Source organism: Aethalodelphis obliquidens, unplaced genomic scaffold (genome assembly GCF_003676395.1).
Source record: "Aethalodelphis obliquidens isolate GAN/ISIS:26980383/991018 unplaced genomic scaffold, ASM367639v1 scaffold15, whole genome shotgun sequence".
Taxonomy (NCBI): Eukaryota; Metazoa; Chordata; class Mammalia; order Artiodactyla; family Delphinidae; genus Aethalodelphis; species Aethalodelphis obliquidens.
This window is the reverse complement of record NW_020837959.1, coordinates 1303993-1319688: the sequence shown is the minus strand read 5'-3', so window position 1 is coordinate 1319688 and position 15696 is coordinate 1303993. Positions and strand designations below refer to the sequence as shown.

Genomic DNA, 15696 nt, shown 5'->3' with positions numbered 1-15696 from the left:
TGAGCTGCGACTTTAAATACAATCTTCTTTTTCTGCAAATAGTTACTACAGGTGACGTATTCATTTAGATAATAAAGTATTGGTTTAATTATTTTAAGAATTTTGTATCATTTCCCTTAGTAAGTGGGTAATTTAGCTTGTTATCCAAATTTCACATTTTTTAAAACTGAGAATACATTTCTGCTAGTAATCTCAGTTCGAAAGAGTAATATAAACGATTTATCCTTTTTTTAAATGAGAAGAAAGGTTTTACATTAATATCTTCCTCAGATTAACATAACCAAATTTAAATTCATGCAACTCAGAGAGAATTAAAGATGGTAAACTACCAACATGTAAACATATGCAAAAACTTGCTAAAACGTGTTCATCAGCTTTTTGTCTATTTTCGTTGTAAATGCGCCCAGCACCAGGATTTCTATCAACTTTTTAAAAAGATGCTTAGTCCCACATGCCGCATATTTTGCAACATGTACTATTTATTTCAAGCACAAATTAAACAACCCCCTCCAAAAACAGGTAAAAGAAGAAATGGTTACTCAATACAGTATTACACTTTATGGCTTCTTCAAAAGTTATCTGATGTGCTCTGGCATTTCAATGAGGTTGTGAAATTAACCTAATAAATTGAAAAGGGGAGATGGTAAAAAAAAATTAATTACATGGGACTGAGTGAACTGATGAGGATGATTATAATTTTTGTCACTTCCTGTTTGAATAAAAAATAAATCCCACAAGTAAAAAAAATAAATAAATAAAAAGATGCTTAGTCTACTAGTTTTGACCAAGGACAAGACCGCTTTAAGAGTCGCCCTGGATTTTACTTCTCTATTTAAGTCACTTTAATGTCAACTATTCTGTCCCGGGACGTTTTTTCTGTCTTAGAACAGGATTTCCTTTTCTCTTTGTAAACCACATGGTGACAAAATGTCTATAGTCCTGGGTGTTGGGGGACAACGTACAAGGAACATGTCTGCATGTAATCATCATCCTAGCCGCCATGGCCTCAGCAGTACGTGATAATGTTGGAAGGGGCGGGTCAATTCAGTGTCTGAAGGTGGCAGTTCAGAAAGTAGAGGGCGTCAGTATGAGTTATTACTGTTACTCTGAAATCCAAACATTTGATAACCATTTTTATTTTTTCAAATAATTATTTGTATCTTATAGGCTGATTCAATATCTATGAATAGGAGAAAACGCTCCCTTTGAAAGAGGGAACTCTCAAGTATGCATGTTAAACTACTTTCTTCTAAAGTTTTTTATTATTTTAAAATTCATTTTTCTTATTTTTGTTTTGTTGAGGAAGTTGAGAACGACCAAGGAAAGTTCTGGACAGCAATAAGGAAAGGAAGCCGGCAGTGCAGGAAGGCAGGTTGCCTGTGACCAGCCGTGGGCTGAGCCACGGAGGAAGGACTTCAGGCTTCGATGCAGTTCTCACCCAGCTCAGGGGAGATACGCGAGGGGCGTTTCAAGTTCGCTATAAAAATACTCCTACACAGCCTCTCGCCCGCGGAAGCCAGGGCTCTGTTATAAACATACGATTGCAGTTGAACTGGATGTGATTGAAATGTTTCGGTTGGATGTGTTCATGACAGTGACTAGAACATGGGAACAAGTGGAGAACATAATTCAGCCCGAGAAATACATGGAGCATTAAGAAAATGATTAGGAACGAGGGGTTACCCGGAAGCTGCAGGTGGACCCAAAGCAGAGGGGGTCAGAGAGGGGTCACATTGGAAAGACCGAAGCATGAAAAAGACAAGAGTTTGCAAGGAGCCCTCCAACCCCTGCCTCAGAGAAGTGCTGTGTGCTGTGCGCGGTGCCAGGATCAGAGATGGGGCGCCACTGTTAGATCACATCCTTTACTCGGGCCGGATTCTTTTAAGCAAGGAATCCTTTTTAACCTTCCTGTGAACTACGTAGTCCCTATTGTAGCACATCTTCTCCCGGGGCTGCCGTACAAAGTGCCTCAGACCGCGTGGCTTCAAACAACAGAAATGTATCGCCTCGTGGTCTGGAGGCCGGAAGTCAGACATCAAGGTGCCTGCAAGCTGGTTCCCTCTGAGGCCGCGAGGGAGGGTCTGTCCCAGGTACCCCCCCCCCCCGCTTTCTGTGGTTTGCTGGCATCCTTGCCGTCCCTTGGCTTGAAGAAGCATCACCCGATCTCTGTCTTCACCTTCACCTGGAGTTCTCCCCGTGTGTCTTTGTATCCAAATTTGCCCTTTACAAGGACACCACACACACCGACACCCTCATCTTAACTTGTTTGTCTGCAAAGACCCTATTTCCAAATAAGGTCACGTTAGGATGCCAGCCTCTTCTTGGGGACACCATTCAAGCCATGACGTTCACTCTTTTGATCATGACACCAATAAATTTTCTTGCCTAGTGAATATTGCACATTCTGAAGGCCCTAGTTTACTAGAAAATTGAATAGTTTAGTCTTGCGGGCTTTCAAATATTCTATGTGCAATTATTCCCAAAAGCTATTTCTAAACAGGACCTTTTAATACAACCAAGCAGGAGTCCATCTTGACCTAATCATTTACCTCAAAACACAGTAGTAGAGGGAATTTACTGACGCCACTTTAAGGCAGCACGTAGCAGGCACAGGAACTCATGAAGTTTACCCAAAACGTGTTGCTTCAATTACAGGAGAAAGAAAAGTGAACAGTTCCTGGGTGCCAGACTTATTTTTCTTATTTGTTTTTAATTCACTTTATCTTGCTATATTAAAATGCATCTTTGTAAACCATCTATCTCTTTGCGAAGAACGCAATGTATAAAGAGATTAATCACTGTTAAAGTTCACATATATAATCTCATTTAATCCTCACTACATCTCCAATTTATAATTATTATATTTCCCCCTTTTATAGATTAAGAACCTGAGAGGTTAAGTTATCTACAAAAGGGCGTATCATTAATGAGCATAAAATTCAGGATTAAAATCTAGTGCTGACAGATTCTAATATTTATAATTAATATAGTACATAGGAACAGTTTTAATAGACTTCATTTTTAGAGCAGTTTTAGGTTCACAGTAATACTGAGTGGAAAGTACAGGGAGTTCTCATGTACCCCCTCCTCCCAGCATGCACAGCTTTCCACACCATCAACATCCCCACCAGATGGTACGTTTGTTGCCATTGGTGATCCTACACTGACACGTCATTATCACCCAGAGCCCACAGTTTTACGTTTGCACACACGCTAGGTGTTGCACATCTGTGGGTTTGGGCAAAGGCGTAATGTTATGTATCCACCGTTATAGCATCATACAGCCCCCCAAATCCCCTGTGCTCCCCTATTCATCCTCCCCTGGAAACCACTCATCTTTTCACTGTCTCCATAGTTTTGCTGAATACTGTACTTTTTAAAGGCAAACAGTATTATAAGGCTTATAAGGAAAATAGCCCCCCTCCCTAGTGTCAGGCATCCCTAGCTCTCAGTCCCATTCCCCAGCAGCAACCTGTCATAAGCCTTCTGGCTGTTTTCCCACTGTTTATCTCCGTATTTCTGAATTATAGTTTTATATTGCTTATTCTTGATTTATTAATTTTAGACATTATCTATTTGGACCTTATTCATTAGCAACTATAAAGCTTCCACATTCTTCCCCACTTCCCTCTTTCCCAAAGTACGTATGTCATTGTTTCTGTTAAATATTCAGTGTATACCTTAGTCTGAACGTGGAAGTACTGGTCATGGCTGAGAAGAGTGGTAAACTACGATTACATTTCCTTTCGTTCCAAACTTTTGTTCCCCCTGAAGTTATTAATGGTCTTGTTTCGCAAGAATTCTTGTTATTCATACGCTTCGTTTTCTCTGTTCTTACCACACATTCCTTCCATGCTCTACGTCACTATCATAAACACCTTTGACACTATGATTTGCAAGATTAAACATATCAGGAATTTACGAGCGAGTATGAGAGTTCCAGTTGCTCCACATCCACATCAACACTTGCTTTCATTGTTAGCCGTGCTACTGGGTGTGTGGTAGGATCCCATGTGGCTTTAATTAGCCTTTCCCTCATGACGAATCAAGTCGAGCATCCTTCCAGGTACTTATTAGCCATCCAAATATGTATCTTCCTTGGAGAAATGTCTATTAAAACATTTTGCCCATTTTTATTATTTTTTTGTATTAACTGAATTTTGGTAATTCTGTATATTCCAGACACAAGTCAGATCACTGTCTTGCAAATATTTTCTCAATCTGTGGCTTGCCTCTTCATCTTCTCAGCGATGTCTTTTGAAGAAGAAAAGTTTTAAATTTTGATGAGGTTCAGTTTATTGATTTTGTTTTTCTTTCATACAGTTCATGCACTTTGTGTTGCATTGAAGGAATCTTTGCCAAACTCAAGGTCATTAAGATTTTCCCTCATGGTTTCTTCTGGTAACGCATTGCCCAATGAAGTAGCCACTGCCTCCAAATGGCTAATTGAATTTAACATCAAATAAAATGAATTTTTTTAAACTTTGTTCCTCAATCACAGTAGCCACATTTCAAATGCTCGACAGTCATATGTGGTTATTATTTTGGGAAATACAAAGTATATTTCCATCATCAAGAAAGTTCTATTGAATAATGCTCTAACATTCTATAGTGTTACCTCTCACATTTAGGTCTGTGATGCATTTGAGCATAACTTTTGTATGTGGTGTGAGGTTAAGGTTAATATTTCTTGCATGTGGTTACTCAATTGTTCTAGTATCATTTTTTGAAAAGATTATTCTTTCCCCATTAGATCGCTTTTGTACCTTGGTTGAAAATCAATTAACTGTGTATGTTTGGGCCTAGCTTTGGACTGCTTGTTCAGTTACACTGATCTCTTGGCTCCCAATCAGTGGCAGTACTCCCTTATTGGAATCCTAAAGAATACCTCTGCGGTTTTCCTTCCTTGGCTTGCGGTTTCACATTGCTAAAGATATTGGAATTTTCTCTTTTTTCAGGTGTTGGACACGCTGTCTTGTCTCACAGAATTCTCTCTTTTTCTGCTTTGCCTCCCTATGTTGGCTTCTTATAGGAAAGCAGAGCTAGATTTCGCTCCTCACACCTCTTTCTTGTTCCAGCATCAAGTGACACTTGATTGTACTGAACACTGAGTTTTGAGCACAGTCAAATGGATGCATGTAAGGAGAGTTAAGAGGTAAGAGTGGAATTCTGCAAAGTCAAAATACATTCGGTGAAATCCATTTTTCCTGAACTTTTTAGGAGACAATTATGGTGTACATTAGAGGTATGGGCATCTAGACGTGAAAAAAGGTTTTGAATATACTGATTTCCTGCATTTTCTCGTCTCTGCCCCTAGAGTCACAGTTTTAGATAGCTGTGAATGCTCACTGAGAAGTTCCTGGTCAGTGGGGTTCTTATTTCAAACGATGAAATGCTCCAGTACCAGTTGTGATTGTTTTTAGTTTGCTGTTACGGTTTAAAGTTACCTATGACCCCATCATTTCCCTTTTCAATCTGAAGACTTTATCCATTTGACATGGGCAAAGGAAAGGGAATGTAATTCCTTTTGAGATGATGGGAGCCCTTGCACCCCTGAGCAGACTGAGGAGGAGAAAACTGCAACTAAGTCAGAATCTGGAAGCATTTCTGCAAAGAGTCCTTCTTCGAATCCTTAGAAAAGTGAAACTACAATGACAGCCACCACCCCACCACCACCACGAACAGTAATGACCAGTAATGACGAGGTCAGCCGCCCATTGAGACTAAGGTGAGAAGGAGACCATGCCCGCCCTCCCCCGCCCGGTGTGATTCCCCAGTGAGCTGCATGATCTGAGAGCTATTATGTAACAGATATTTAGGGCAATTATTCCATTGATTCCACAAACATGGACTTTGATCCACTGGCTCGTTAGAGATAGCCAGAGAGTTGCCATGGAAAGACCATTTCACAGAATTATTAAGTGATTCCTGGGCCCTATTCAGAAACGCTGAGGAAAGGGAAAATACACACAGGTTTTATTAAGATATTAATTCATTCATCCCCTCTCTATCACAGAGAAAGTAGGCTGTAGCTAGGACACATGTCCCCCAGATCAAGTCTCATGGAGCTGTCGTGGTCAACAACAAAGTATATAGAATTCTCGAACATAAAACAGGGAATGGACTCAGGAGCCTACAAATCAAACCCTCAAAAACGCACTTTATGACAGGCTATTTTATAAGGTTCAGACTTTGGATAAAGAATAAATAAGGGAAATATTTTGTCTTCTCAAAATACACATTTACAGCTACACTTAAGTCTAACTGTGTCCTCACCAGTACGTGATGTACACACACACACGCAAAGACGCAATGGCATGATTGATACTGGGACTAGCTGGGTGGTCCTTATATAATCTGGACATGTCTATATTATAGCATATATAGGGCACAGATATACCACGATAAAATGAGAAAACAATTCCACTTGAATTTCCCCAGGGCATAAACTACTACAGGGCCTAAATGGATTCACTGAATTATTCTAAGCCTAGGAAGTTGAATTAATTCCTTTAACATACAAAAAATTAGATTTTAACAGAATTGAGTGTGAGGCCATAAATACCCTCCTTAAGAGCTTAGAGCTGTGCTGAGTCCCTGAAAATTTGACCACTGAGGAGCACAGTTTTTAATTAAAATGAATTTAAGTAGTTGCCTGTGGCTAGTGGCTACCGTACTAAACAGTGCAGATATTGATTGCTTCCATTATCACAGAAGTGATTAAACAGTGCTCTCTCAGAGTGAAAACGGTGTCCAGTGGTGCCCCGTTGATTAAAGTTCCTTGACTTCCTTGCAGAAAATGTGCTGGAGTAAAACCTAGTGTTACTGGTCTAATATTGTACTTTGTTTATAGAGACAATACATTTTGTATACTTTATTATGTTTAGGAACAAGACAGATACTTTGATTGGAGAATTTACAGATGAATGTAAATATTTCATTTTAGATTGTGCTTTTCTGTACTAGAATTTCCATGTGTTCTTTTTCAGTCATTTTTACTTCTCTATTGATATTCCCCATCTGTTTCCACACTGTGTTCATATTTTTATTTATATCCTTCAAACTGCTTGTTTTTATCATATTAAAGTCTGTCACGTCTGCCATTTCAGGTCTTTTTTATTTTTAACTGATTTTTCTCCTACTCATATTTTTCTCACTTTTTCTTCTTTATGTGTCTGGTGATTTTTTATTGTCTGCTGGGCTAGTAGATGCCCCTTTGTTGAATGTCCAAACATGACTGCCTTCATTTAAGGAGAATTAAGTGTAATTCTGAGGCAGTTCAGCTTGATCTTTTAAGTCTTGTTTTTAAGCTTTGTTAGGGCACGCCTGCAGTAGTCTTTACTCTTGGGCTAGAGTAGCCCTGTTCTTAAGGCATATCTCCTTTGGGACGTCGCTTGAGTGCTTGGTGTGTTCAACGAGGTCTCTCCATACTACTGCACTGTTTCCCAGCCCCACGTGAGTTCTGGGATTTCCACTCAGCTCGCTTCTCCTTGGTAGTTTGCCTGCTGTGTCAGCACCTTGCCTTTTGCAGGCAGAGTCAAGTGTCCGGTCAAGGACTCAGGGGACATCTGGGTAGATTTCCAGGCACTCCTTATATCCTACCCTCCGGCTCTCTCTTTGGTCCTACTCTCCAGTCTCCGTCCCTGCAGCTCAGCAGGACTGCCTTGTTCTATGTGGGCCCCCCTTGTATTGCACTATACCATCAAACGGATACATCGTGGTAAAAATAAATAGATAAATAAAATGCAAACTAGCTTTTTTTTTTTTTTTTTTTTTTTGCGGTACGCGGGCCTCTCACCGTCGCAGCCTCCCCCGCTGCAGAGCACAGGCTCCGGACGCGCAGGCCCAGCGGCCACGGCTCACGGGCCCAGCCGCTCCGCGGCACGCGGGATCCTCCCGGACCGGGGCACGAACCCGCGTCCCCCGCACCGGCAGGCGGACCCCCAACCACCGCGCCACCAGGGAAGCCCGCAAACTAGCTTTTTAAAAAAGCAAAGTCCCACAGAAAAATCAGTGTAGAACATGAAATGAAGGTGATGGCAACTAAATCTGATTCCAGTAACAGACACGCATGCCTTTAGTAATACAGTATAGTTATTTAAGAATGTAATTAAAATATCATTTTTTTTTCTTCAGCCGACAGGTATTACTTTTTTCAATTGGCTACAGAGCTGTTAGTACCTAAAAATTTTTAAGTTGAACCTAACTTCTTAATAAACAAACACTTAAGAGTTTCTTTTGGACGAAGCTGCTGTGGGAACTTTCCCGAGACACGAAGGGCACCATGACCTGGGCGAGTTGGGGCCCTCTGGACCAGAGAGCTCATCTGTCTGGGCATCACTGTTCCTACCTGCAGATGCAAGGGTTGTGGTAAATTGTCCTCAAGTTCTCTTTTTATTCTAACATTTTAGGAATCTGTTTCTGTATTATGACAGCTGATTCCTAAGTGGTCCCTTGAATGTGGAATGTTAATTTGGCCGTTTTTCCATCGGGGGAGGAAAGAAGAAATGCTGAGATTCCCAACTTGTCTGAAGCAAGGGTCCCCATGGCTCCTAGAAAAAAAGGGAGACAAGACAGATCCATGAGTGTCTCAAGCAGCTAAGAACCAGGATTTTAAAATCAGTTCCAATCCCCACGTCAGACATGGCTTGGCTCTAATCCAGAAAAAAGCATGGTATCCACCCCAGAACCCTCCCACACCTTGAGAACACGGCCGTTAACCTGGGTCCACCACGCTAACCTGGGGCCAAAGGACTCCATGGGGAAAGCTCAGAATGTCCATTGAACTTGGACAGAAAAATAGTCACCTTTATTTTTATTAACCTTTAACTGAAATTGAGCATTTCCTTTGGTTATGAACGTAAGTCCACAAACCACAGGAGTATCGGCATTCCCTATGACCTTGTCACCAACTGAAATAATCAGCATTTTCATGTCACGGTACACTTGTTACAAATATTTCAAAATATCATTTACACTCCCAACCACTCTGAAATTGCAGTCATTTTTGGACCTGCTACAGAACTTGTTACTTAGTGCATTATGGAGGAAAATTATTACTATATCACAAAATATTTTAAAAATATATTCTGATATTTGCATTTCAATATGAGTTGTTTCCTTGGTAATCTTAAATCTTAGTTTTAACCTTTTATTGCGGAGGACTTGGAACATACATAAAAGTAGATTAAATGATATCTAGAAGCGCACATACCCATCTCCCAACTATACCCCCAAATCCTTTCCAATGCTACATTATCTTGTAGTAAACCCTAGATGTCATATAATTTCATCTGTAACTATTTCAGTATGTACTTCTAAAATATAAGGTCTTTTTCTTGAAGTGTAATCATAATACCATTCTCACACTTTAAAAAATCAACACGACCTTAAATAGCATCAAATATCCCATCAGTGTTCAAGTTTCTAGGCATCCATAAGTGTTAGCTTTTAAAAAATTTTTTAAAATTAGAATTCAAATAGGGTCACACTTTTAATTAGTTGATATGTCTTTTAAGTCCCTTAATTTCTAGATTCTGCCTCATCTCTTCTCTCTTCTTGCAATTTATTTCTTGAAGTTAAAAAAGGGGGGCAGGGCTTCCCTGGTGGCGCAGTGGTTGAGAGTCCGCCTGCCGATGCAGGGGACGCGGGTTCGTGCCCCGGTCCGGGAAGATCCCACATGCCGCGGAGCGGCTGGGCCCGTGAGCCATGGCCGCTGAGCCTGCGCATCCGGACCTGTGCTCCGCAGCGGGAGAGGCCACAGCAGTGAGAGGCCACAGCCCTGAGAGGCCCGCGTACTGCAAAAAAAAAAAAAAGAAAAAAAAAATGGGGAGAGGTTGTTTATCCTGCAGAGTTTCCCCATCTGGGTTGTGGGTTGCATCCCCGGGTCATAGTTTATCACGTCCCTCTTTCCTCTGTTTCCTGTCAACTGAGAGTTCATCTAGAGGCCTGATGCCATCAGGTTTGGGGGCAGAAGGAAGCCATTGGTTTTCAATGTTTAGATCCATTAGTTAAGTGGGGGTTGCACAATGCTTTATTTTAACTCTATCATTCTTATAATTTATTATCTGTAATATTTCTTCAAGAAAAAAATATGCCTCATCAACTGTTTGGTTACCCAGTGATACAGTTAGTATAGAAAGATGGAATACACACTCTAGATTCTTTCCCCTTGTTTACCAGTTTTCCAAATGATGAGTCAGTTCCTTTTTATATGTGTAAAAACACTATCCTGAGAAGGGGTTGTGGGCTTCACCCAAAGGTCAACCGGGCTGATGTCACAGAACAGTTAAGGCCTCCTATCGTGGACCATCCCGGGAGATGCAGAGGGTGATCTGGGCTCCTGTCCAGTCCTCCCAGCCACAGTGATGGCCGTTTCTCCTCCAGCACACCCTTACTCTCCATCTCACGCATGCTGGTGTTGTGCTGTGATATACACACGGAAACCAATCCTGCAGCCGCAGCTGTGGTATCGGAGGGGCCACCAAGTTTAAATTCGATGGTCTGGTTCAGACACTGGCTGCGCCGCTTACTAGCTGGGCCCGTTCTCCACTCCTCTGAGCTTCCGTTTCTTCATAAGGCAGATGGCAAAAAAAAAAAAAAGGCAAAAAATTATACCTCACTGGAAGAAATTGTTGTGAGAACTAAAGAGGGAAACATTCCTGAAAGATGGAGACATTGTTGGCCCTCAGCAGGTATTTGTTAAACCTGACTCTTAGTTCCCCCAGAGCAGGGGCTTGTTAATTAGATCTTCGGTAGCAGCCAGAGGAGTAAAAAGAAAATGTTTACCGTGAGATACCCCTGACTCAGACCCCTAAGTCACAGCGCACCCCTACCCGCCCAGCTCTCTCCCGTCTCCCTGGCTGACTTACCCCTGTTTCCTCCCCTCCCTCCCTCCGTCTTCCCTTCCCTCCTCCACCCGCCTCCTCTGTCTTGGTCTTTCTCTGTCCCTGGACTCTCTCTGTCTTGGTCTGTCTCTCTGTCTTGGTCTTTCTCTCTCTCTGACCCTCTCTCTCACACGCTCCCATATTCACTTCTCTCCTGTTCAAGGCACAGGGTGCTCTGCGGGGTGGGAGCCTCCCGTCTCTGAAATGCTCTTTGCAGTGAACCACGTCCCACCCACGACAGGACACGTCCCCTCTCTTCCCTTGGTCCCATAAGCTCCCTTCTTCATGACCTTGCAACACAGCTGGCATCCCCCCCATCCTGGGCTTGAAATGCCTGTATCCTGCTCGAACCCCCGGTCCAACGGGAGTATCTGTGCTGTGTTTCGGTCCGTCCATATACGCTCAGGGGGCTCATCCGAAAGATCAGCTGGGCCCTCCAAGCCCCTCAGGCTTCCCTTTGTGCACCAGCCTGGCCAGGTTCCTCTTCCATTCGAAGAGCTGAGACCCTGGCCCTTCAATTGCCCCCCTAAGCAGTTCAACCCCCATACACACTTCCCTTCCCTTTCGATGACGTAGCAGCTTCTCTAAAGCAGAGCTGCCCCTCGGGATATAGTTCCCGTGCTCACAGCCTGCATGCCCTTCAGCAATATCTCACGCACATCTCTCACCAGTGTCTCATCCACCGTCTCTCATCAATGTCGGTTCTCGGGCCTCGTGTCTCTCCTCAGCCCTCAGAGGTCTCACCGAGGGGGGCGTGGTGGGCAGCCTGGCGCATCTCGGTTGTGCGGATGTAAGTTAAGATGTGAGCGTCCCCGTGTATCAGCCGTGTCCCCTGAGCCTTAGTTTCCCTGTTTGAAATGGACATGAGAGCACCTGCCTCTCTCTGTTCTGAGGCTCGTTAGTGGCGGTCAGTGCTGGGCGCGCGGGTGGCTGACACACCTCGGAGGGTACACCCCGCTGGGTCCCTGGGCCCCCTCCCTCTCTCCCTGTCCAAGGTTGCGGCTCTCCCTCCGCGTGGTTCTAAGGTCATTTCCTCCCGGTGCCAGCTGCTCCCAGGCAGCGGCTAATGCCACGCTTTGGAGTCAGAGCAGCCTGGGTCCAGATCCCAAGGCTGACGCCTCCTGTGTGGTTTTCAACTCTGGAAAGGGGAGAGGATTCTTAGGAAGACGCAAGAAGCCAGTGAGGGTAGAAACACAGCACAGCGCCCGGTAGCTTGTGATTTGGGAAGAACAGTTTTTAAGAAACGGATTTGTATGCATAACATCCATTTGCAGCTGGTGATGGTGGAGTCAGTGACTAATAAAAATGTCATTTCCTGCGATTTTTATAAATTACAGTAAATATGCAGTAATCACCCCCATTAGCTGCTGAAATGCAGGCAGCCATCTGGAGGGGAGGCCCGGGACCTCACTGAAGCCTCAAGAGGTAGACCCCACAGGTGCAAATTGACACCTAGGAAAACAGTAGTTAGTACACGCTAGAATTTGGAGAAGGGGAAGGTGTTAAAATAAATGTATGTCAAGCACATTTGGACTTCTCCACGAGGATCTGTCATGTCAAGCAGGAAATAGCTATAAATTACTTGTAATAGTAAAAATCTTGTCATTTAGAACCTTTAAAGCAACGGGCTCATTTAACACATCAGCTCAGAGATCATAATCTAGGACAGTCAGCCTGGGTATTTATTTCACTTTTAATGTGTAGGAACCAGAGCAAACTATGCGTGATCCACAGAAGACCCCTAGCCTCCCGTCAGCTCTGGGAGCCACAGAACGGGGCAGAGAGACTGCCTGGGGCCCGGGGTGAGGTGTATGTCAAGACAGGAAAACCCTTCCTGCTCCTAAAAAGACAATTAAGACGCGATTGGAAGTGTCACGGCTCGGGTCGCCTCATAATGAATAATTCCAAATAAATCCCACCATTATTCTGTTTATTTGTTTTACTTAGAAGCTATTTGAAGTCGTTGGAGCTGAAAGTATGTTTCAACATGCCAAGCGTATTGACGCTATCTTGTAATCATCTTGCTAACGAGTCCGCAGGCAAACGATAATTGGAATTCTGTGTTTATTTCAGATACCTCAATATATACTACCCGCAGATAGGAATCCAGCTCAGAGACGTTGGTAAAGGGGCTGCAACGCCCCCGAGAAGGTGGTCCAGGAGTGCGACTCCAGAAGACGAGCACGCAAAGCCATCCTTCTTCTGCCTTATTGAGAGGCTCGGTGGCAGCAAGGTACTTCGGACAGAGCTGCCTAATGAAGTTTGCATGCACTGAGTATATATTTGATGTCGGTTGATGCAGGGTGGGGGGAAGGCTCTGGGGAGAAGGAGTGAGAGAACGTAGCCATGCACCAAACTAATCACTCGCCTTTTCCACCAATAGTGGGAGTTGGGCACGGAGCTCACATTCACACCTGTGTTGTCATCCTGAGCTCTGAGGAAGGACCGAGCTGGTCTCCAGAAGGACACTAACCCAGGGCTGCAATACCTCCCGCTTCCCCTGTCTTCTTCCTGGTGTCCCCACCTTCCACGTTTGCTCCCTCACCTGCCAAGCACACACACGTGGGACGCACGCACGCACGCGCGCACACACACACACACACCCCACAGCCCAGAAGGGCGCAGCAAGGACAGCAGCCACATTCAGAAACCCTAGGTCTGTTGTTTGGGTAACTTTGCCCCTTTTTTACTCTTCCACGTTCTGCCAAGTCCCACTGCTAGTGGGGTGAAAGTCTGCCACTGTCCAAGTGTATGAACGCAGGCTAATTTTAAAAAACACTGAATTTAATCTTAACGAGAAATTAAATTTTAAAATTACCTTCAAACTGATACGCAGTTTAACTAGTTCCTTGCACTTAACTGGTTACCTTAAAAATAGTTGTTGGTTTGTCTCTGAATTTAATCCTGTTTTCATCATAACCGCTAATTTTCGTAGATGGGTTACTGGTTGTTAGGGAAGAAGGGCGCTTTGAGGACAGGAGAGCGTATATAGGGAGAGAGTTTAGACACTATTCAGATCACTTCGGTAAAAATTTTGTAATTCGGGAAGAAAACCTGATCCTGGGAAACAAATTATCCAGATTAACAGCCTCTAGAACCAACACCCAACCCAACCAGACGAAACCAGCCTCAGTTCGTCACTTTACTTTAGCAGGACATGTATGTATGTGAAGCAACACATTGATTTTTTGGAATCAAATAAATTGAAGAACTGGGTTCTTTCTCTAGCATAGGTAATTTCTAGAAGTGCCAGCAACCTACATAGTTAGCCTCAATGACTGGAGTATTACTGATGAAAGAACATTTGTCTTTTTTCTCTTTTTTTGTTCTTCTTTGGTGAATTGAATGGATAACCGTCCTGATTCTACATTTTTAAACTATATAGAACCGTAGAGTAATTGTTGCCTGTGTTGACTGCATATTATTTTAACACATCCATTCATTTTAAGAAAGTTAATTTCTGTAGAATGATGGATAATTGTGAAAATATTTGGGGCAAAATGGTGCAAATTCATTATTTGACTTACAACCGTGCACACTGCATTTTCTTGGTTCTAAGACACACATGTTTAGTTTTATCATCTCTGGAATCTAAGTGCTCCATTACCCTCAGTGACAGCTCACGATTATAAGTGGCAGAGTTTTTTCCTTCACAGTGGCATGTAAAATAAAGATGCATCTTACGGTAACTGGCATCTTAGGCTTGTTGAAAAGAAAAAGTGCATGTGAGTGGTCGTAACCTACAGATAATTTCTTATCCGTGTGGTCAAGGATCAGCTCTTCTTTTTTGTGTGTGTGTGTGGTACGTGGGCCTCTTACTGTTGTGGCCTCTCCTGTTGCAGAGCACAGGCTCCGGACGCGCAGGCTCAGCGGCCATGGCTCACGGGCCCAGCCGCTCCGCGGCATGTGGGATCTTCCCGGACCGGGGCACGAACCCGCGTCCCCTGCATCGGCAGGCGGACTCTCAACCACTGCGCCACCAGGGAAGCCCCAAGATCAGCTATTCTTCCTGGACACTTCCTTACAGAGAGATTATAAATTACATGCCCAAATGTCAGCATGGCTCTTTTTATTCTAAAAAGTCTTGTATTTATCGTAAGTGGTTCGCACTAGATCGCCCTGTGCATTTGACAGAGGGGCCTTAGAGCCTTGGACCAGAGGTGGTCCAACACCAGCTGAAAGATTCCCCAATGAAAACTCTAGAAGACTCTCAAAGGGTGAAGGAAGGAGGCCAGTTTCCCAATTGGTACCCAAGCTGATGCTGAGTCAGAAAAGAAACATCAAAGTTAGTGCCACTGAATGGGATTTAGTTAGTATTTTAAATTTCAAGATGAGCCCACAAATTGTGCATCAAAATACTAAGCTGCACTTGTGCTTGCTTTCTGGAACCTTTACAAGGCAATTATTGTAATGCAGGAAAATCTCTACCACTGAGCCCACAGCCATGTCACGCGATCGTTCCAGCCCGAAGTCTTTCTGCGTCTTTTCTTGGAGCCAGACGTCTTGGGGAGGATTGGGAGCCAATCCTTTTTTTTCTTCTTTTTTTTAATAAATTTATTTATTTTATTTATTTATTTTTGGCCGCGTTGGGTCTTCGCTGCTGCGCGCGGGCTTTCTCTAGTTGCGGCGAGCGGGGGCTACTCTTGGTTGCCGTGCGCAGGCTTCTCATTGCGGTGGCTTCTCTTGTTGTGGAGCACGGGCTCTAGGTGCGTGGGCTTCGGTAGTTGTGGCACACAGGCTTCAGTAGTTGTGGCTCTCGGGCTCTAGAGCATAGGCTCAGTAGTTGTGGCGCACGGGCTTAGTTGCTCCG

The 15696-nt window shown here is 43.6% G+C and overlaps 1 long non-coding RNA gene across 2 annotated transcripts in view; it reads left to right on the top strand.

Moving 5' to 3' along the window:
* Positions 1-15696, top strand: part of LOC113625342 (uncharacterized) — a 181930-nt gene that overhangs the window by 161671 nt on the left and 4563 nt on the right. For both annotated transcript variants that reach the window (XR_003434630.1, XR_003434629.1), the window contains exon 3: positions 12960-13119. This is a non-coding gene — a long non-coding RNA (uncharacterized LOC113625342). The remainder of the gene's footprint in view (positions 1-12959; positions 13120-15696) is intronic.